This window comes from Cavia porcellus, unplaced genomic scaffold (genome assembly GCF_034190915.1).
Source record: "Cavia porcellus strain 051 isolate PalLab524CR breed Dunkin Hartley unplaced genomic scaffold, mCavPor4.1 scaffold_2, whole genome shotgun sequence".
Lineage (NCBI taxonomy): Eukaryota > Metazoa > Chordata > Mammalia > Rodentia > Caviidae > Cavia > Cavia porcellus.
The window spans coordinates 127,905,260-127,927,384 of NW_026947485.1; positions in this window are offsets into that span (position 1 = coordinate 127,905,260).

Below are 22,125 nucleotides of genomic sequence, written 5' to 3' on the forward strand. Positions count from 1 at the left end.
CCGTCCATCTGCAGCAGACGAGCATTGGATTCCCATCGGATTGCAGCTTCCACAGTGTGTGAAGGCAGCACCTGCATCCAGAAGGCCAGGCATCCGAACAAGCAATGCTCAGGGCTGGCAATGTCGTATCTGTGTACCCAAGCCCCTGTGGGGATAGAGCCAATTCTTCAGTGACTTTTGGGTGTTTAAGAATCCACTTCTGAAAGGTAGAAAGCTGCAGAGGCATGGCATCACTTTCCACTGGAATTTCCTTACAAAAACAATTTAAAAGATAAAACCATTAAGAATTTCAAGATAGAAACCCTAAGCTCTGGAAGATTCTGACTGCTGAGATCTTTGAATTGCTATACCAAGTAAGTCAATCTTAGGGACAAACAGGTACTGAGTTCCCATCTTCCAATAAACTAATTGAATCAACCCAAATGGCAGTGAAGTCTTGCAAAAGGTTTTGCATTTAGGTGCCATTATTTATGGCACCTGTATACAGCAAATAGCAAATCCAGGCTCTATCCTGGAAGCCTGTTTACCTGAGGATTTTTCTCCTCCAAGATGACCTTCATATGACCTTCTGGATCTTCACCAAAATTTACTGATCATTTGAGTTCTTAGCACATACTTTGAGACACAGAAAATGCTCAGGAACAGTTAGCTGTTATCATTCCCTTTCAATTTTGTTTCTTATCTATCTAGATGTTTCTTGAAATGCATGCAAAGTAAGTTGTTTAAATAGGTAATAGTTCAATGTGTGCTTTTATCAGGTATGTAGCATACAAGAGGAGTTAACATGTGCATTTTAATCACAACAAAGAAGGTACTGAGGGTGTTTTTCAGATGATTAAGCTTTTAAAATGCTTTGCAGCCTATCTATGAGACTCTTTATACATAGGTACTACAATTTGGAAGTCAATGAATACATATCTCATTCATCTACTGATTGGAATGTACTTTAACACCTAAAGTCATGTTGAATATGCAGTTCTTAAAACAACTCTGTGAGAAGCTTCCTCAATAACACCCAGATCTACCTGAGAAAAATTCCCGTACACATTTCGTTTTCCCAGGGATAGGGTATGGTGTTTCAGAACCCTAAAGGAGACAGCCTGCCCTGGGTCCTTTCTCTAAGTCTTGCACAGTCTCATATGGTAAGACTTCTTTAATATCTGTGGTGTTAAAAGTCTACTAAGTTAGAACTGAAATTTCACATATGAATTGTTACATACTAAAAAACTAATACTAAAATCCAGGTTTCTCCTTGTTTTCATCATTGACCTCAGATTCCACGTTAAAAGGGATATGACAATCAATTTAAATGGAAAATATTTATAGAGCATCAACTGGAATTCTGCCCTAATCCAGATATTTAAGACATATCCATGAAAAAAACTTGACAAAGATCCCTCTTTTTGAGGAGCTAACATTTTAGCTAGCAATTCTAGTTTTCTTTATCTTCCCTACATTGAGCAACTTTCTGAAAATTTATTTTTAATAATGACAACCAGTAGGCAAATAAACTTGTTTTTCTAAAATAGGTTGAGTCAAATAAGATTGTATCTGCATTTTTATTAATATCATAGTACCCACAAGTGGAGAAGTTTATCTTCCTTTTTATTTATTTTTTCCTTTGCCTTATAATTTTCTTTCTCTCTATGTTTCAGTGATATTAGCCATTCCAGTTTAACGTCAGTTAAGGGGAAAGTTAAGTAGCTGTCATCCAAATCTCAGTCAATCCTCTGCTATGATCATGCTGTGCTTTAACCAGGATATCAGACCGAAAATCACTCTTATTTCCACTGACGCCTTCTTAAAAGTTCTTGGGTTAATATTTCATTCTAAAATTATTGTACTCATCCCCTCACATTGAAAATCAACTACAATGTACAGCTTAAGAATGTTATTTTAATGCATAACTTAATATCTTTACATATTTTCTGAATTAAAACATTTGAAAATAAAACTAAGTTCATATTTAAATTAGATGGCATCCGTTTTGCTTCATTTTAAAATCTGAGGATACATATCCTTAGAGTGATCCAGATATTCTTTTTCATTCCTGTCAAAGAAAGCTATCAGTGCAAAATAAACTATATGTAAATTTCATGAAAAAGTTTCACATAAGCTATACAAAACAATGGAAGTCAAAATTAAGACATTTTAATTTTGATTTGCCATAGTTAACTTTTATATGCTTTATAATTTGAGATAAGATAAAGATGACAAAAGGGTCAGTGTGTCATATTCAGTGTATATCTGACTTGAAATCTGACAGACTAATTTTGGATTCTGACCCTAAAACATTCCAGCAGGCTGCTCTGAGGATTTGGGAAAATATTCTTTAACTTCTTATTATCATATGGAGAAACAGAGATAATGCTAAGCCATGTTCATAAAGTACTTGATGTATAGAAGTATTTATTCTATGGCAGAAATAACCATAAAAGACTGATATTTAAGAAAGGTGAAAAATTCTGTAAAGACAGAAAAATGTTCAAGAAACCAGTTTTTGTGTGATTATAGAACTTGACTGAGATAGTAACATAGAAATAATAAAACAATTCAAACATAGCATGATCTCTGGATGTATGTCAAGAAGGGAATCCAAATCGCTATCCTTTGAAAATCAAGATCAGATCAAGTACTATTTGAGACTTTTGCGTATGTTCTTTTCAGCTATTTTTCAAAATAAAACAGCCACATGCCAAGGGGGTGAGAGGAAAAAGAAAAGATTACTTGAAAATCTCACGGGCCCTCTTGTACTTTTACATATATATATATATATATATATATATATATATATATATATATATATGTTTTTTCATAATAAAGCCTGTGAAAAAAATGGAGGAATGATCAGTACATTTCTGGAATAATGGAGATTTTTATAAGTCATCTAGCCAAAAAGTCATCCTAGAGATCACCATATTTTTGGCATGGTTTGTATCAGTTTAAAGATATTTTATTGTATTCTGACTCCCAAATAGATTTTATGGAATGACAATATCATGTTTTGTATTTTAATTGTGAAATCATAAAGATAAGATAAAATAAGAAAATCAAGCTTGATGAAATTGTGCTTTTTATACAAAATTATTTTTCCTTAATATTTATATTAGTATTTTGTTGGATAATTGCTTTTCATCAATATGTTCTGTCAATGCCTAAGCATTTTGAAACACAGCAGAGCATGTGCAGGTTTTGTTCACGCACATTTAATTTCCTTAAACTTTGCTTTACATTTGGAAGTGATGAAAAGTTATATGTTTGGTTTTTACTTCTCTTTTTACCAGTTTGAATCTAATACATAGAGATGTTTTTGTTTTCTTTTGTCATCCATTATGGGTGACATCATTCTTTAAAAACTTGAAATTCTATAATTTAACTATTGTATTTCAAAGAACAATATCTGCTTGTATGAAATAAGATAAATTTTAAAAGGAGTATTAGCTTTAACATTGGTCCAAAAGTATGTTTCATGTGGCTTCTAAAATCCACATTTAATATTTTTACAAGAAAAATCAATTGATCTTTGATTTTGTTGCATTTTTTATCCACTTGTTCTGTGCTTACAGAGAGACCATGTGGAGTGGCCTGGAAGAAAGGATATAAGACTTGTAGGAGAAAATGCATCTGGTTTCCACTCATTTTCCATCAGAAGACACTGAATATTGTATATAGCCGCATGAGTTCTTTGAGATAATTGAAATTATCAGAAACCTATACACAATTGCTGAGGTCCATCTGCATATATTATGTGCTAAATTTTGAACATTTAATAATGAAAAGGAGAATAAAAATAAAAACTCTAGTCCCATTCATAAACCATTTCATCAGCTAAGAAACATGTCGAGAATGCTCTGGAGTATATTGAGTTTTTTCCACAGAATTTCTATCACAGTACGTTGGACAAAGACACAGGCAGAAGGCAGAGATAAATCCATATGAAACTTCACAAAGTGTTCTAAACATATGCTTTTTAAGTTTTATCTGTGCATGGTGGAGCACACCTATTACCCAGAACTCTTGGAGGCTGAGGCAGGAGGTTTAGAAGTTTGAGTCTTGCCTAGGAAATTTAGCAACCTGGTGAGCCCTTGTCTCAACATACAAAATAACCATAGGACTAAATAAAATATTGTATTTTAAAAACTATCATATTATTGATTAAAATGAATATCGCAACAGAAACCATGAAAACACTATTTTTCTTTCATTAACCATGGTCTTATTTTATTCTCTTAAACATAAGAGCAGTCAAAAATAGGGAGGTTGGCTGGGGATTTAGCTCAGTGGCTCATGAGCTTGCCTGGTAAACACAAGGTTGAGTTTGATTCCTAGTACAAAAAAAAAAAAAAATCAGCAGGAAGTAATATAATGCATAATTAATAGTACTGAAGTAAATAAGATCTTTGCCTGTAAATTCAAATTATCCATATTCATTTCATGTGCTATGGTTGCCTGTCAAATATAGAGGGAAAGAAGAGAACTAATAGCTTCTAACTCTTAAGATCAATTGCACATATAACATGCAGTCCACTTCCACAAATATAGTCAAAATAATAGAGAACAGCTAAACAAATAATGAAACCTCCGGAAAACACTTCTCAATGGAAAAAAACAGGAAATATATTCAAAGACATAACTTCCCTAATGTTAATATTAAAAGGAACCTAAAAATCGTAGCCGATAAAGAAATGCTGGTAGTTATATTATATAAATTATAACATACTCAAAAATAGGAGAAAGACAACAAAACTGCATTCAAGAATGAAAAAAATAGTGAGAATATATGTAAAGTAGAAAAGAATTTTGCGTTAACAGCCAGAAACAAAACTGTCATATTTTATGTACTTTGCCTTTTTTTACATTTTAAATAAAATTCACTATTGAAATAAGCTATCAAATTGTTCAAGAAGCAGCATCAGTTATGATTGTTTTTATCTAAATCAGTGTGTCCATATTTTGCATCATCTTGATTTAATATTTCCGGAGCTTCGGTGAAGTGGAGTGGTCCGCCTTGTTGCCACATCTCCACAGAAGCGTAATGTATGTGTCCAGTATTGTTTCCTGCATTATGTGTGTGGGTTGTGGTTGCTGCTTGAGTTCCCATGACTGTTAGTGAGGAAGTTGGGTAGAATTCCTGGCAATGTAGTAGCTTATCTGTTACATTAAAGACCAGATCATATTTCAAAATGTTTTCCTGAAATCATTAAAAAATAAAAAACAAATGGTAGGGTCATCAGCTCTCGTTACCATTTGCTTGCAAATGTGAAAACACACACACACGCTAAAAATAACCACAAAAAGCAATAATTGCTCTGACAAATTGTTAGGCTGTTTACTTACTGTGCTAAGTAATATATATTTTGATCAAAGATAAACAGTTTAAAAAGTTCCATTTGGGTTGTTGCGGAGAGGAGAGGAAATTGCTATTCCCCGAAGGCTGATATACCTTGTAAAATAATCAATCTTCAAACCCAGAGTGAAAAAGAGTCCTGAACAGCTCTGAATTACATGATGGGACCCTGAAGGTATTGTTTTTTACACAATTTGGTGTAGCAGTTAGTAGACGTCTTGTCTTGTTGGTCAGATCACACACTTCATTGTTTTATTTGTTTGTGTTGTAGACTGTGTGGCGTGGCGTTGGGTAGCAACTCTTCCCTGATTTCTGTCACCACTTCTAGGAACACTGCACAAAGTTTGTTTTGAACCAACTGATACATTGCACCCAGCACTGTTTCAGAACTGTGACTGATGAAAGAGATTCTGCACTCAGGTTCTGAAGCAAGCAAGGTACTTAATAGAAAATGGCCCTTTTATATAGTGCATCCAGCTATAACATCGCAAGGCTGGACTTGTATCTGCTTTATAGAGAAAGTACCCAAGAGTACACGGTGAGCTGATCAGCAAAATGCCAACTGCAAACTGCAATGAGGCAGTGATTTGAAATGACCCATTTCGGCACATTTTATTTTAAGGTTGTAATTCTGCAGCACATACATAGTTTTTGCTAAAGTTAATAAAACTTCCCTTATGAGCCAAGAAGTCCTATTCAGAAAATACTTTATTCATAGATTTGTTCAAAAGTTGAGTTTCTGGTTTCAACTGAAATCACATGCAGGCAATCAGGCTCTTAACAAGGGAAACTTCCGTGGGTTTTTTTTTTTTTTTTTTTCTTAATTTGAAAAAAAAAATGTCATTATGCCTTGGGAAGTATTCTAATATTTTTGTAATCTTCTGCGTTGCTCATTAGTCTTCTTATTATATCTGAAGCACTTGTATTTATTGGAGTAGGAGCAGCTGAGATAAAAGAAATTTGAAAGTGAAATCATTACACATTTGAGGCACTGCCTTTTTCAAACTGGAAGGCAGCTCTATTGCTCTTAATGAGCTGATGCCCTAAATACTGAGAATGGATTCATGTTCTTTAACCTCTTTCTGAACCTCTGATTAAAAACTAAGCTGTGAATTCATAAGAAAAAAATGTCAGCACTGATTTTTAAACTACCATCATTTTGGAAAGCAAGTCTTTACAAACATAGAATTGTAAGAAAACCTATTTTGGTAGTATTTTTATATTAGGATGAGCTATATTGAATTTTATGCAAAAGCATCTAAAATATACATGATAAGATTAAATATTAATAAAACTATATGGAGCACATATAAGTAAATACAAGTAAAACTGTGGAAAGTTGGGGAAAACTGCAAGTTTGTATCACCATAAGTTGTTTTGGTTTAACTTTGTACTGTGATTCATCATTTACACAGACTAGGAAGGAGTAGACCTATACTCTATTGGCATGAGGCTTTGATACAGTCCTTAACACCACCCAGACAGTCAGACAGACAGACAGACAGACAGAGAGAGAGAGAGAGAGAGAGAGAGAGAAAGGAAAAAAACCGAAGAAATAAAGTAGAAAAAGGAAACCAAAAGGGTAAGAATCCAGGTAACATGTACCCAGTATCTCTGTATTTCTTTCAACTGCACACAAAAGCACAATTATTTCAACAAAACCTTTAATTAAAAATTAAGTGTTGCATCATCATTTTAGCTATCCTCAGCCTCTATATTTACTTAAGGGGAAACATTTAAAATTTTATAATAATTCATCTCAATATTATAATGAATAATTCACAGGAAGAAGATAAATCATAAATTTAGAATATTAGAAGTCAGGTACACATGATAAATTTTTAAAGGGAATAGTAAAATAAAATGCTAACTTAGAAGAAGTGGAGACAATGTGTTTCAATACCTGTAAAGTACAATTTTCTCATTGCGAGATATAGCTTTACTTTATCTAGTAAAATCATTCTGATAAACCACTCAAAGCCATATAGTGGCATTGGTTTGATTTGAATATATTGCAATCCAGGTCTTTACATTATTTTTGTAAATCAAAAGATACATGGGACATGGAATATTTGCATTACAGGTCAAAGTTGGAGGAAGACATCATTCTTAATTAAGAACACTAAAGTGATGTACAAGTGCTGTAAGAAAAGCATCAGATCAAAAGTGAAAATATTTTATGTTTTAATAGTTTCCTTTTGGCCATCCCTAACAATACTTATTATGCCTTTGATAAATCAGGAAAGGTACTGTTAAGTTCATTGGTCAATGGCTCATCATTTAAACAATAAAATGTTTGTGGTAAAAGTCTTGTATGTGTTTAAAACATGACTGTTCTTATAGAAGTCGGCATTCAATAAATTGGAGTCCAATAGGTCCCTGGGGTCTACAATGCTTAGTTGTTACTTTCAGGTTGAAATGATGAGAAAGTTTTAGCAGCACATTAAACTACAGGGAAATTTTAGGAATCTAGAAATCACATATGCTACATTAGCTACATAATAAAATGATTAATACTCGTTGGTTTAAAATGATCAAGTAGATTGTGAATCTAAGTAGGGTCTTTAGATCTTATAATTTCTGACCTTTTATAATTTCACAACTCTCCAATACCAACATAATAATAATAAAGGCATCCGATCTTCATGCTTAAGTCTAACTTTCTATTAAAGCCTCCAGGGTCTTTTTTTTTTTCTATAGCAAATCCACTGGTTGAGATTTTAATACTGTGTCGAAGAATTGACCAAGGGATTGTCTATGTGGGTGGGCCTTCATGTTGAGTCATGGCAGCGGAAATAACAATCAGCTTTGTTTTTATGATTTCACATTGATGTTTACCTATAATTAACATCCTTTAGAGATTTCAAAGGACCAGACCACCAAGCTTGGCTACATTTTCTTGAACAACTACAGGGAGAAAAACTGTAAATCAAGGAGACTTTATTGACTCTTTAATCTGTATCTGCAACTATGCCAAGAACTGCAAAAGCAACACGAAGAAAAATGTAGCCAAATATGATTCAATGCTCTATCTCCAAATGTTTTAGAGGGCTATTTTTGCATTACACGTATTAGAATGGATGATGTTTCAAAATTTTAAAAAACGCTGTAATAATCACACACACACACACACACACATACACACACACACAGACTTACCTTGAGGTGTTTCTGTTGTCTTGTAGAATTTTGAAGAAATTTCAATACCTTTACTGTTTTACAGTCAGGTAAGAGAGAGAGTGGATTATTTTTTTAAAGAAATGTGCATTTTGCATTCTGCTATTCAGTCATGTAAGTGATTATTTTTATTTGTTCAAAAATTATGTATCAAATTTGGACTTATAGTCTGGCAAAAATGGTAATGTAGACTAAGTGTTATTTACTTAACCAGATTTAATTTAGACAAGACCTGAGATGGACTGAAAAGATAAATTATCAGGTAAATAAGGAGCATTTTTATAATCATTGTGCAAATTGAAATGGTAGCATTACAATTACTTGATTTTGCTAAAATAATGGTCAAAGAAATAGATTTTACAAAATATAAACATGACATTTGTTAATTATGCCTACCTTTTTTTATTACTTGTTCAGGGATCAGCAGTCTGTCAATAGAAGACTAAATAATAGCAATAACCAAATTACATCATTTGCACGATTTTGTTACGCTAGAAAAAAATAAAAACTTAATTATGGACTCATTTTAATACTTTCTTGCTCAAAGGTTACCTCTGGAAAGGTAAGGTGGTCGAATACATTTCATTAACTTTTTTTTAACTTTATGAATTTAAACATTTAGCTGTATAAAATAGGTCCTCCCCTGGAACTCCAGCCTGAGGGGTAGGTACCTACAGGTTGGTGAAACACGCAGTGTCTTTTCTTTTGCAAAGATGAAGCATCACTTTGCTTGGGAATCCTCCCCCACAACTGTAAGGCAGTTGCCAGAGCAGAACCGTGCTTTCTTTCTCTCCTGTCTACAGCTTGTTTATTCTGTCCCCTGAATTTTAGTGGTAACCTACTTCTCAGTCCCTCAACTAGACTGCATGAGACAAAAAGCACTTCTTATTTGCCTATGGGTTCTAATACCCAGGAATAGTAATGTATCTGGCAGTTAGAAATTGCTCAAGAAAATGTTTCATATATTCTCATATTGGATTGGTGTCATTGAAAGATATCTATCAGATTATGGGTTATAATATAGGTATTATTTTAACACACGTTAGCCAAAGGATTAAGTGGACTTGATCTTGTGGTTTGTAGATTTCTAGCATCCTCATAAAAATCAAATATTGTTCCACCTGTGAATACCTGATTCTATTTCCTAAAAAGTAACAATATAGAAAGTAATTAATTCAAGTTTTTTTCTCTACAATTACATGGATAATGACTTGTTACTAATAACTTGTGTATACAAAAACAATCAACCAATGTTACTGTTATGATTTCAATTGGATTCTCTCAAAGATGTCAAAGTCTTAACCCCTAGTACAGCGATTAGGGCTGCATTTCGAAATAGTTTCATGGTGCATGATCAAAATAAGATGATGTCATTAGACTCCTTAGAGTGGACCTTTGCCCCATATGGCTGTGGTCTTTACAACAGAGAAAGACACAAACATGGAGAATACCAAATGCACGCAAAGAGTGATGGCTACTGATGCGTTTGTAAGTCTAGGGATACCAACAACTGATTAAACACACACACACACACACACACACACACACACACACACACAAAACCTAGAAGTTAAGAGAAAGAAGTAGAATAAATTTTCTCTCATATTCCTTGGCGACATCAGCTCTCCTGATACATGAATCCAGTATTTCTATCCTTTGAATCATGACACAGTCAATTTCTGTTGTTTTAAAACACTCACTTTCTAAACTAATATCCTATAAACTATCGCCAAGGACAAACATACTCTTTAACTGACTCTTTATTATCTGAAAAACCTACAAATGACTGGAGTGACTAAAGTTGGAACTGGGTTCTCTGAAGCCTTGCTAAAGGCTTTCTAGCAGTACCCACTATTGGAAACTTGCAAAGAAAAGAGCAAAGTCCAACTTTGGACCTAGATCTATGCAAAAAAGCACTCTCATGGGAATGAAGCCAGCTGAGTCATTAGGATGGGCTGTAGCATAGAGTAGGATAGCATAATGTAAAAGCAGGGGAAAGAGAATAGAAGATCCAGATCCTTTTAATTGTGTTCTCTTATTCCTTCCCTCACTAGCCAGAATTTGCCTTTTCCTAACATGATACCTGCCAGAAGAGAGATCATATGGGCAAATCCTCTCTGCTTTAAAATTAGCCCAGAAGTTAAAAAAAAAAAAAAAAAAAAAAAAAGAATTCCTGGTTTGCTTTTCTGTAAGGGCTTAAGATAAAATATAAGGAGAAAGCAGTGATGGTAGAAAGTCTAGACTCCAATTTTGTACTTTTTAAAAAGGAATTTTTAAAACATACATTGTATGTGAAGAGATGTGGCAGGGTACTAATAGTGTAGGCCTTTTAAAAATCAATAATTGGTGTTAGCAATAAGAGCTGGGCTGATAACCAGCTGTGCAAGTGCCCTCATTCCTACAGAGCAGGAGGGAAAGGAGGCAGCTGATGATTACCAACTCCGAGTATAGCTTGCAGTCAAAGCTTCATTAAAAAAAATTAGTAAAATACCCCTTTCCCTTAAAATATGTGTCCCAGTATTGAAAGAGGTTCTATATAAAGAGTTCAGAATAGAACTGCTGCAAACTGTTCAAATCAAGGGTATTTCCCAGTTGGGCTACCGGCCTACATTGTGGAACTTACTCTGTAGCAAAAGCTCTTCTCCTCCCAATTAAAGAAAAAAGGTTGGGATGCCCACAGGTCTTTGCGGCATGTTTGGTGTGACTTTTAACCCCTCATTTCACCTTCTGTGTGTGGGTCTGCTTTATTACACCACCTGATCCGGGAGCTGAATTTAGTCTGTACTACAAATTAGGCTGTTAGCATCTCTTTCACAATTTCAAAAAGTCAGTGTGGAAATTCACTGCTGGCCCTTGCTGCTCTCCCACACACGCTGCCTGTGAAAATCCAGTCATTTATTTTTATTCAAATAAAAGCCAGACTTTTTATGAAATAAGTTATTAACAATGTGCAGCAACAGATTCTATTTCTTAACAGTGGATTCCTGCAAGTCTGATAGTCTACATGAATTATCTTAATGAGGAAATATATCTCACCACCGATGAAGGAATCTGAGATTTCCAGCTTTGACTTTTAGATGCAGCTCACTTGCTCACGACCTTACAAAATCCCTTAAATCTCTAAGAGCACATTTCTCATTTTCCTCTGTGCTTCCATGGAGCTGATCCAATGGTTTTTAAGGGCGCTATGAGCTTGGACAAGCTCTGAAGGGTATGGAGCGAAGCAAGCAATGGGCCCAGTGCTGCCTGCTTATCGTCCTGGAAAATAGGTATGATAATACCAGCCTCATCAGGGTCCCGTAGCAATTAATGTTTGGAAAATGTTTTGAAGTCCCTGAGTTAAAAAGGTAATGCCAGTACCGATCAGTTAAGATTCTTATTTAAAAAAAAAACTATTCAGATTAATTTGCCTACATTTCTAAATATAAGTTGATATAAAAGCAATACACCACCTGAAATCAAAAGTGGAAATGGTAGTTTTACTATCTCTGGAAAATCACTTCCATAGAGTGTTCCTGTGTCTTGGAGCATCTTACTAAATGGGGATGTCAGAGTTTTGTAGACTTGTCCCATTCCTGCCACACCCAGGGGATGAAACTATGGGACAGGTGCTTTTCCTTGTTGATCTTGATAGAAGCTTTGCACTTTCCACAAAGTAATGAGGATTTGTTTGGCTTCATTTCAGTGTAAGAGGGAAAGAGGAACAAAGAGTGGATAATGAATATGAAGTAAAAAAGATTCATCATGCATTGTTTTCTGAAAAGAGAAGAATTTCTCAATGAAATAGTTTTCAGGAACCCTTATAAAAATTGTTTTCTGGGGTTTGATAACTGTTCAGTGTTCACATCTAACAGTTTTTTGCTGAGAATTTATTAGTCCAACATCCTAGAAATAAGTATAGATTCTCAAGTGCTTTAAACAATGCACAAACTGGTATTATTAGAAGTCTTTGAATTTACATAGGTGATATAAAGCATATATCAAAAACAAACTAAGAGCAAATACACTTCAAGCATGTTTTGCTTGAATTTATCATTTAACAACTCTTAAAACTACACAGATTTTCACTGTACTTGTGACAAAATGCAATTGAAGAACTCAAAGTCCAATTATAGGCAAATAAGAATGTACCTCAAAGCGGGGTGGAGGCTTAAAGACATCTTTGAAAATGTGTGTATTAACACACTATTACTTAGAAATATTCAACTGAAGTCTGCAGTGTACATGCATCCTTGTAATTCAGTGTGGGTTTTTTTTGCCTTATTTGCAGTTTATTTAATATTTGAAAATACTTTTTGTATCAATTAACAAATTAGTAGTGTATCTGGGTGGAAAAACCCCATCTGAGTTCCTGAGTTACATAGCGAATTGTTCTGCAGCTGCAAAATCAAGTGCCTCCGCTGAGTTAATGCTTTTCAGCTCTTTTGCATGTGTCAGCATTAATGCAGGCAAGCTTCTATGAAGCCTTGCGTGTGAAGATGCTGCTGAGCAGACTAGATTCAACGCTGCTAAATGCTTTTTGCATTTTTTTTCTTTCTCTCTTTTTTTTCTTTTACTTTTTTTTTTTTTTTTTTTTTTTTTTTTTTTTTTTTTTTTTTTTTTTTGGAGTAAGGCACAAAAGGAGACTTCAAATCAGGCTGAACTTCAAGCAAAAGTTAATGCTATTCTCTTTTGGGTTCAACCACCCACTTTGCTTAAGGTCACTAGTTGAGGCTAATGCAGCTCAGAGGGGCTGCAGTAAACTTGGCATCTCCTTGATTAGGCTCCCTGCTGATCTAATACACATACTAGCTCACTTGCCAAGTCAAATAACACATTTAGTGAATTGGAAATAAGATTTAACTGGGCCAGCACAATGCGGCTTGCCCTCTCATCTTTTTACGGAATCCGTCTCTTTGTACCCAAGGCTGTGAAAACTGCTCTTGTTAGAGGACTTAATCTTCATTTTTTTCCTGTAGATTATTTGGAAACAGGTCAATTGAATGTTGGAACTGCTAGCTCCTCCCACTAAAGAAAGAACCTGCTTGTGGCATACTGATTGCATCATTTAAATGAAAGGCTCCTATTATGAAAGAGAAAATACTATAGGATGAGAGTCTGTTAGAATTTATAAAAAGAAATCGTGATATTAAATGCAGTCCTTTTAACAATGTGTTTATTTCTTTGTTTTATGGACTCTTCACCAAAGTGTGCCTTGTGTTAACTGCTGGCAGGTAATGGAAGGATTGATCACATAAGTATATATTCTTGCCCTGTGGCTGATCTGTGGTAGTTATTTCTTAAATACAGTAAGTTATAACAGGGTGCCATTTCTATACTGCCTTTCCTAAGAGCAATCTAAAGCATGTCACATACTGTTTGACTTTGAACTATTCAGTTTCTTAGTGACACAAATCTCAGGGCAAATTTATGCCTTCGTGGTTTGTTTCTTTTAAAAAATAAGTCATTGTATTTGTTATAGTTTGAAATTTATCCTAGATTCTCCATAGATTATCAGGCAATCCATGCCATAATAATCTGTAACTGTCCTTATCTCTGTGTTAGATTGCAGGGTTATGATGTGTGTGGACTTTTTATGATCTGCTTATCTCTTCTGGTCATAGAGATTTATGTGTATCTCTTTTCTGACTAAACCTGAAATCAGGGCTTGCATTTTGAAAAAATAAAACATGTCTATGTAAAACCCAAGTAATATTAGGCTGTCTGAAAGTTTAGAGAAAAATGATCACAATACCCTCCATCCAAACCACGATATAATCCAATTGTCCTCTTCAGAAAGTAAAACTGTAAATGTGAAATTCAGGCTGTCAAATAAAGTCCAACATAGTATCCTCACTATGGAAAATTTTTATTATACATAGATTATACGTTTTAAGACACACTGCTTAGTAACTAAAATTTAGATATTAGTGATCATTGTTTCTGAATGGAAAGGCCTCAATTATTCACCTAAGAAAGCAAACTTTTCCTTGAAATGTGAAATAGTTTATACTAATTACCAGGATGAAAAGCAGGGCTCTGCGCTGTATGACATTTATCATAACCATTTGCTAAAAGACATCAGCAATTACAATGCAGAATCAGTCAATTTAGCATCCTAAACTGGATTTTAGTGCCGTCACTTCAAAAGTATTTTGTAAGTTCTAGAAAACTATACAAATACGGTCATTGCTGACACTTGTCATCTCTTTCACTATATTTCTCCTCTTAAAAAAATATTTGTTTTCAACACTGAATATATTTAAACTCATCTCTAATTGGAAAAAAAGTATAAAACAGAAAGACTTTCAAATGAAAGACTGTGATAAAGCATAAAATGATAATGAAACAGGAGAAGATTCTCAATAGGCTGTGGTGTGTGTGTGTGTGTGTTGGTAAGAGTTTTATTGTTTTGATGCCTACAGATAGATGAAATATAACCTCCAGGTAAGATTATTCTGCAATAAGAACTTTTACTTCACTGTAATTCATCTGTGGAGAAAATAACAGGCGCAATTAGTGTTCACTGCTTAGACTTGACATGGCTCCACACTTCTGCTTTTCTCCCTTCCCTTTCAACCATTTACAAACTAAACCCTTTTCACTAAGAAAAGAGCTCTTCAGCAAAGAGCACTGTGAATGCAAAGATTAAAAAGCAAATTTTATGTTTGGAAGTAATTGACAATTAATATTATATGTATTACTTTTTCACTAATAAATATATAGCAAAATGCCCTCTGTGTATTTCTTAGCATCTGCAAAAAAACTTTTTCATTAGCTATATCTGACATATTTTGTATTTGGTCTCTGTAAGTATCTGAGGTGATTACTATAAGTAGCAATAAATATTTAAACCCATAATAAATATACAAACAAAAAGATTTCTTAGAATTTTGTTCACATTTGTTTCCCTTTAGACAAATAGTTGCAAAATTTCATCCTTTTTAAAATTTCTAAATTTAGTGCAGTTTTTAACTTAAATTAAAAATTGAAATCCTTACAGTGTTTCTTTATTTTTCCTAAGCACTCCAAAATACCACTCTTTTCAATACAGTTTGTAAAAGGGTATTTCAGATTATATATCTCTATAAATTTTCATTCTCTCCATGGTTACAGTATGAAGTCCTATTTTATAATTGGTATGCATGTCATCCTGTACAAAGGAATGACCTCAGGAGAAGTATGTGACTTGTTTCTACCTAGAGCTTGGATCAGTAAGAATACATTTATTTTTCCTTATATAATTGTGAACAACCTAATAACCAAAAAAAGCCAGGATCTAGAATTTATAATCTTTCAACTGTAAATTCACAGAAGCAATCAGGAAATATGTGATATTATTCCAACCGATAACGCCTTAATATGTGTGAACACAGTAAGACATTGCTAAGATGGAGTCCTACCATCTGTACAGGTAACCAGTAAGAATCATAGCCCCATCTTTGACGAATATTGCTATGAATAACCTAGAAAATTGTGTCATTAAAGATACAAAATAACTGTAGGATTAATAATATTTAACTGTTTTCATTATGATAATTCATTTAGTTTATGAAAAGGTAAGTATCATAATGGCTAAATTCTTAGGCCAAAAATAGCACTTCTCAATTAAAATTGCTTTTAAGTGCTTTTTTTACATTCAGTATTATATTGGGAATACAGCATATATTTTGATAAATATAAAATTATCTTGCCACATTTAATTCTTTTATTCTATCTCAATATTGCCGAAGAAGTATTTTATTTCTATTGTAAATACTTGATTTATTTGAAGTATCACATTCAATATTGGCTTTTATTTTGATTTCTATAACTAAAGATGTCTAATAATAAAACAGACTGTAATACTAATTGTATTATCTTTAAACATAGACTAAGTTTATTTATGGAGATTTGATAAGAGTTATAAATTGTTCCAAATTCACTCTTTCCATTCAAAGTTTTGTTGAATAGTCTTATGGTCTAGATAGTGTCTCTGCACCACAATTTTATCACAATAAATATTTACATAAATATGTGTTCTCCAGTAAGTGCTTGATTTCAGTGACAATGCATTTTCCATATATTTTTTTAAAAAAATATAAAGTAAATCTGCAGCATTTAGTCTCCACTAGTTTCTACATAAGTGCTTGTTGATTAGATGGAATAAAAATTTATTTATCAGATTTTCTTCAAAGCTTGTCACATTTATATGCCTGGAAAGATAAAAAGCACAAAACAATTAAATCAAACACTATAAATGTGGAACTACAAAATTATCAGATTAAAGAGAAGTGTTATAGTAACTTCAGTGTAAAATTTTTAAAACTGTCCTCACTCATAATTATAAAAATAGAATTAGCATATTATTATCCTAACCACTATATATTTGATTTAACAGATGGAAAACTGCTGTCCACAGATCTACTCTTTAAGAAACAGCCCCTTGATTTTTTAAAACCCAGAGTTGTGAAAAGGAATATAGATTATATACAAAGAGTAACAAACAAAAATCATAAACCAAATACACCCAGCAACCCATACAACCAAAAATCATTTTATAATTCTGTAACAGTACTTTTCAGGCAAACTCAGTGTTCATTTATCAAGACTTCAAATAAAAGAAAGATCATCTTTCTTAACACAGAACATCACAGTAGATAATGGGCCATCCTGTGCTTTTCCTATTCTATTTACTCACCAATTTAATAGTGTTCCACCTACTCAGAAATGAGTAGTTGTCATTTAATAGTGTTCCAACTACTCAGAGATGAGTTTGGAATTCTTGTATCCCATCATATCAAAAGTATTCATTGTGCTGATAGACCTGCCTTAACACAAGGTATACACAGTACTCATTTTTCACCCATCAGCAAAGCTGGCTAAGGCCTAGTAATAGCTTAAAGGGATGTGACACAGACAGCAATATAACTGTAATTCTTTCTATGCAAAGAAATGACCTTCTTTACTCGCTAATGGAAATATTTTATGCCGTAACACTTTATCCTATTATAAATGCATTTTTCTTCCCTACCTTCTAATCTATTCATATATGAGTAGTACACATGCTATCAAACAATATGAACTCTTCAATTTACAACATAGTAAAAAATGTTCCTGAATTTCTTATTATTGGAGTTGATGTACTAATTAGAACCAGCCAAAGTTACATCTAGGTGTGTTGATAAAAAATGTTTCTAATTGGCTCTGAGACAGAAGATAATTCAATTACAAATCTTTTCCATTTGATTCATTCTTAGGAAGGATTGTGTTGATGGGATTCAGGTAATGGAACTTGGTGGCTTAGGAGAAGCATTAAAACACTCAGCTTTCAACTAATGTGATTAAGTTTTATGAAGTTTGTTTTTCTTCTTAAAATCTTACAGAGGTCAAGTACTCATGTGATTCCCTCTGAGCAGGGCTAAGAAATAGGGTGAATTGAAGAGGTGTTACTAATCTTTTAAAATGCACTCATTAAAGTCCTAAAAAGATTTAAAATACTCATTTTCCCATTTCACAATACCACAGTAAATAAATGAATATATATTATTATTATTATTATTATTATTGTCAACCAAGACTTCATTAGACAGCATGGACTGAAAAAATTAAGAAAGATACAAAAATTGAAGAAAATATGGTTCAAATGATTAATGCATAAAGAACAATTTTTTTTAATTAAATTCAGTTTAAAGATAAAAACACCTCTCAGTTATTGGCAACCTGAAATTTTTACTCTATTTACTAAACCCATAAAAATAACATGCTTTCTTTTCACTTATTTTTAAGGAAAGATAAGCAGCAGAAATTCAACATTAAATTTAATTTCAGATAGGTACTTAAAATTTGTCAAACATATTAAGCAATATCCATCCTCTAATATTTCCATTTTTGTGTGCAAAGAGCTTGAACTGCATGGTATCTTCTTTCCCCTTGAAAGATGAAAAAACAGTGTATTAGGTTACGACTGGAACATTTTAAGATTTAGTATCCAGAAATTAAATGTATCATGAAACGATAGGTGGAGTTTAATGTACACCCTATCAGAGTGGGTCAGTGACCTGGAACGTTTTCAGGATTAGTATGAATAGAAAGTATTCCTTTCTATTTTCACTCCTTATGGGAATCTATTTTAGTATCTCTCCCAGTAGATCAAAGGTTCTTTCCAGTGATTCAAAATAGAAAAGAATTTCAGATCAAATTATGTTAACAAAGAACACAAGGCAGAAAGTTTTTGAATATACATATTTATATATAAATCCATCTCTAATTGTTATATATCAAAAATCTGTCTTATTAAGAATCTGTGTTTACTCACATTTGCCAAAAAGAATATTTTTTAAATAGTTTAGAGTTATATGTGTCTATAAAGCTGTTGGCTAATGTATATGTTATAGATAAATCTGAAAATAGACATGAGTATGTTTCATGACAAGTTCTTAAGTACTGGTGGTATTTATAGGAATGCTTAGTCTCCTGATTTGTATCATACATCCTTTGTAGATGATCATGAGAGAAATTTTATTAAACCAATCATTCCTGGAGCTTGATAATTACCTTTGAGTGAAGGAAGGTACATGTCTCAGTGGAATATCTTTTTTGCCTTAGAGAAAATATTAATTGGAGTGGATATTCGATTAGACCAAAAATATTGTGCAATTTTCTCATCTGCAGCTCCCTCGTACACTGGAGAGCACCCTAATGTTTGCCACTGCGGGGCAGCACAAGAAACAACATCTCCATGTAGAACCAGCCAGCAGAGTTGTAAACAGTTTTATGCTTGAAAATATAAGGGGGAAGAATAACAATTACATTATCTAAAGGTTATTTTCCACTTACTTTAATTCCAAAACCAATTAGTTTATGTCTCTATTATATCTCAGAAATTTTCAGAGATGGGCTTTAAACCCAATGGCAGTGGTTCAGTTTATAATACTGCATAAAATGAAGTGACTATTATAACTTTGAATGTTGATTTTAGTTACATTTTGACAAATGTAATGTTTTACATAAATGCTGTCTTACCAAACAGACAAAGATTATTATGGGATTTTAAAAAGAGAACTAATCATTATTATTTTAAATGTGTGTGAACTGCATATTTATTAGAATTAGCAATTTTTACACACCTGTGATTGGTGAGCTCCAAACTTGATTTCCTGAATGTAGGTTATGTACTAACAAATACAGGTAAACATTCCCCAAGATAAATCCAATAATTATGGATTGCAAACACTGATTCATAAAAGTTTTTAAATGAAATAAGGAAAAATCTTTTTCTCAAATAGAAACTTTTTTGACAAGTTCAACTAAAATATCGTGAATCTACCTCTGCGTCTATGCCACAGTTTACTCTCAGGGCCACATACCAGAGCTCCTAGGCCCAAGCACATCTGTCATTGACACTCACTGTGGCAGAGGAGCCAAGGACTGAAGATTGCCCACGCTGCCGAAGTAGACAAAACCGACCGTTTGACCACCCCTGGGTTTGCCTTAGATCCCACAGTCGTCTCGTGTTTTCTGTTTCACAAAGCTGTAGACCAGCTGCTCTTCAAAAGAACATATGTTAAGGATGTGGTAACTGAGTTCGCCTTCACCAAAACCTTGAATTCTTTGAGAAAAATATGACAAATGACAGTATTAATCCTTGAGTCACCTCTGGAATCCTCCGTGTCACATAGATCAAAGAGCTGAGTATATGGATGTTTATTTAAACTTAGCTGTTATTTCTCCCAGTGGAAAGATTGTGTGTTTTCAATGTTGTTGATGCTAAAAGAAAACGAAAATGGAAAGGAATGTTTCCACTATCATATATAAGATAATAAAGAATAAATTAAATTGAAATCATTCACCAGGACATGTGCTTTGCCTTCATCTATCTCTTTGTGACAGTCCACTTTTTAAGGTTTTTGTTTATTTCCCTGGTGTTTTCCCCTTTAGTAATGGCAGTAAGTATCATTTATTTAACTACAGGCCAAACTTTAGCTACATAATGGAAAAATGTATAAATCATCCTTTCTAATCAAAGGCCCAAGCAAATGGTATTAAACTTTAATAATAAAGTTTAGTCATTAAATAGATCTGCAAGGCATTTACCAATTCACCATTCCAGACACACATACACGTACATGTCACTTGTGTATAAATGTGCATGTGTACACACACACACACACACACACACACACACACACACATCTTTGTAGAGGATAGTCATGGAGATGAACAACAGTTTGATTTTGAGTGTATGAATTATAATCTAGCAGTTGTCTTTTGTATTTTTGCCAACAGAGAGCTAATTTTACACAAAAACCAAATAATATAGTAATCATCCAATTAAAATATTTAGCAATTAGTTGTCATATTTCAAAAATGAAAACAACATTTTTCAAGTACTTCTGATTTCTCTCACTGTTCTTCAAGTTTACCTGATTATTTTTTGAAGAAAAAAAATTTTTCTGCACCTTATTTTTGTTATCCAAAGAAGCATGTAGACACACACACACACACACACACACACACACACTTCTGGCACTATATTTACCATTCTTTGTGTATCTATCTAAATCCATATAATATATTATACGTATGATATAGTCTTTCATAAACATAAATGATTACTTTGATACACTGGTTAAGCAAGTTAGGTTGAAATTACAAGAAATCCATTTTTCTTGTTGTAGCTTATCCCCATCAATTAGATGTATCTATTTTGTTCAATTGATTTATTGATTGATTAATTGATTGATTGATCTACTTATTGTACTACTGAAAAGTGAGCCCAGGGCCTTCACACTGGGTGACTTTCTCACCTCCTTATTTACTTTTTCTTTCACACAGGGTCTTACCAAGTTGCTAAGATGGCAAGGTGTCCAGTCTGATCTTGAGATTGTGATCTTCCTGGCTCAGCTTCCCCGAGTGCCAAGATTATAAGCTTGTTCCATTACACCCAGCTGGAATCTGTCTTCCTTTTGTGGAGCCTGTCACTACTGACCTAATTCTAGCCTCACTGTATTCCTGACCCTTCTATAATTGACTTTTCCACAAACACTATGCCAACACTCAGATGGTAGGTGGTTGGACTCCTAGTATGTTTTGAGTTCACTGTCCAAAGGTAACTCACTAATGGTGAGTGGTACCTCTGCATCAATGACCCAGGCATCCTCCTGGTGTGTTTTCTCTTGATCTGTGAAAGGTTGGAACATGAAGCATATGCCTTTCCACGCAAATGCTGACATAAGGCTTCCAATAACTATGTTTTGTGATTGATGATCTAGGTACTATGACTGTATGGGAACTCCTTCCTAACCTTTCCTGGGAAAATTGCACATTTTTTCCCAACTATTGAAGCCTGAATATTGTCAAATAAGGAATCAGAAAAAACTGGAAAACATATTGTTATTCTGTGAGAGCTGAAGTGCAAAAAAATCACATACATGTTATTTGTTTGGAGGAATCCGCCAACATAAGTTAAAAGCAAAAGCCAGACACCTTAGCAGACAGGATCAAAGGTTAAGGTCCATATTTCCTGGAGGCAGAACAAAAACACATAGAGAAGAGGAGGTCACAATTTAATCAGTCAGCATTTATTGTGGCTATTGCCATGTCAAGACTGTTTGTTCTTGACCCTGTTGGCTTGCTATAAT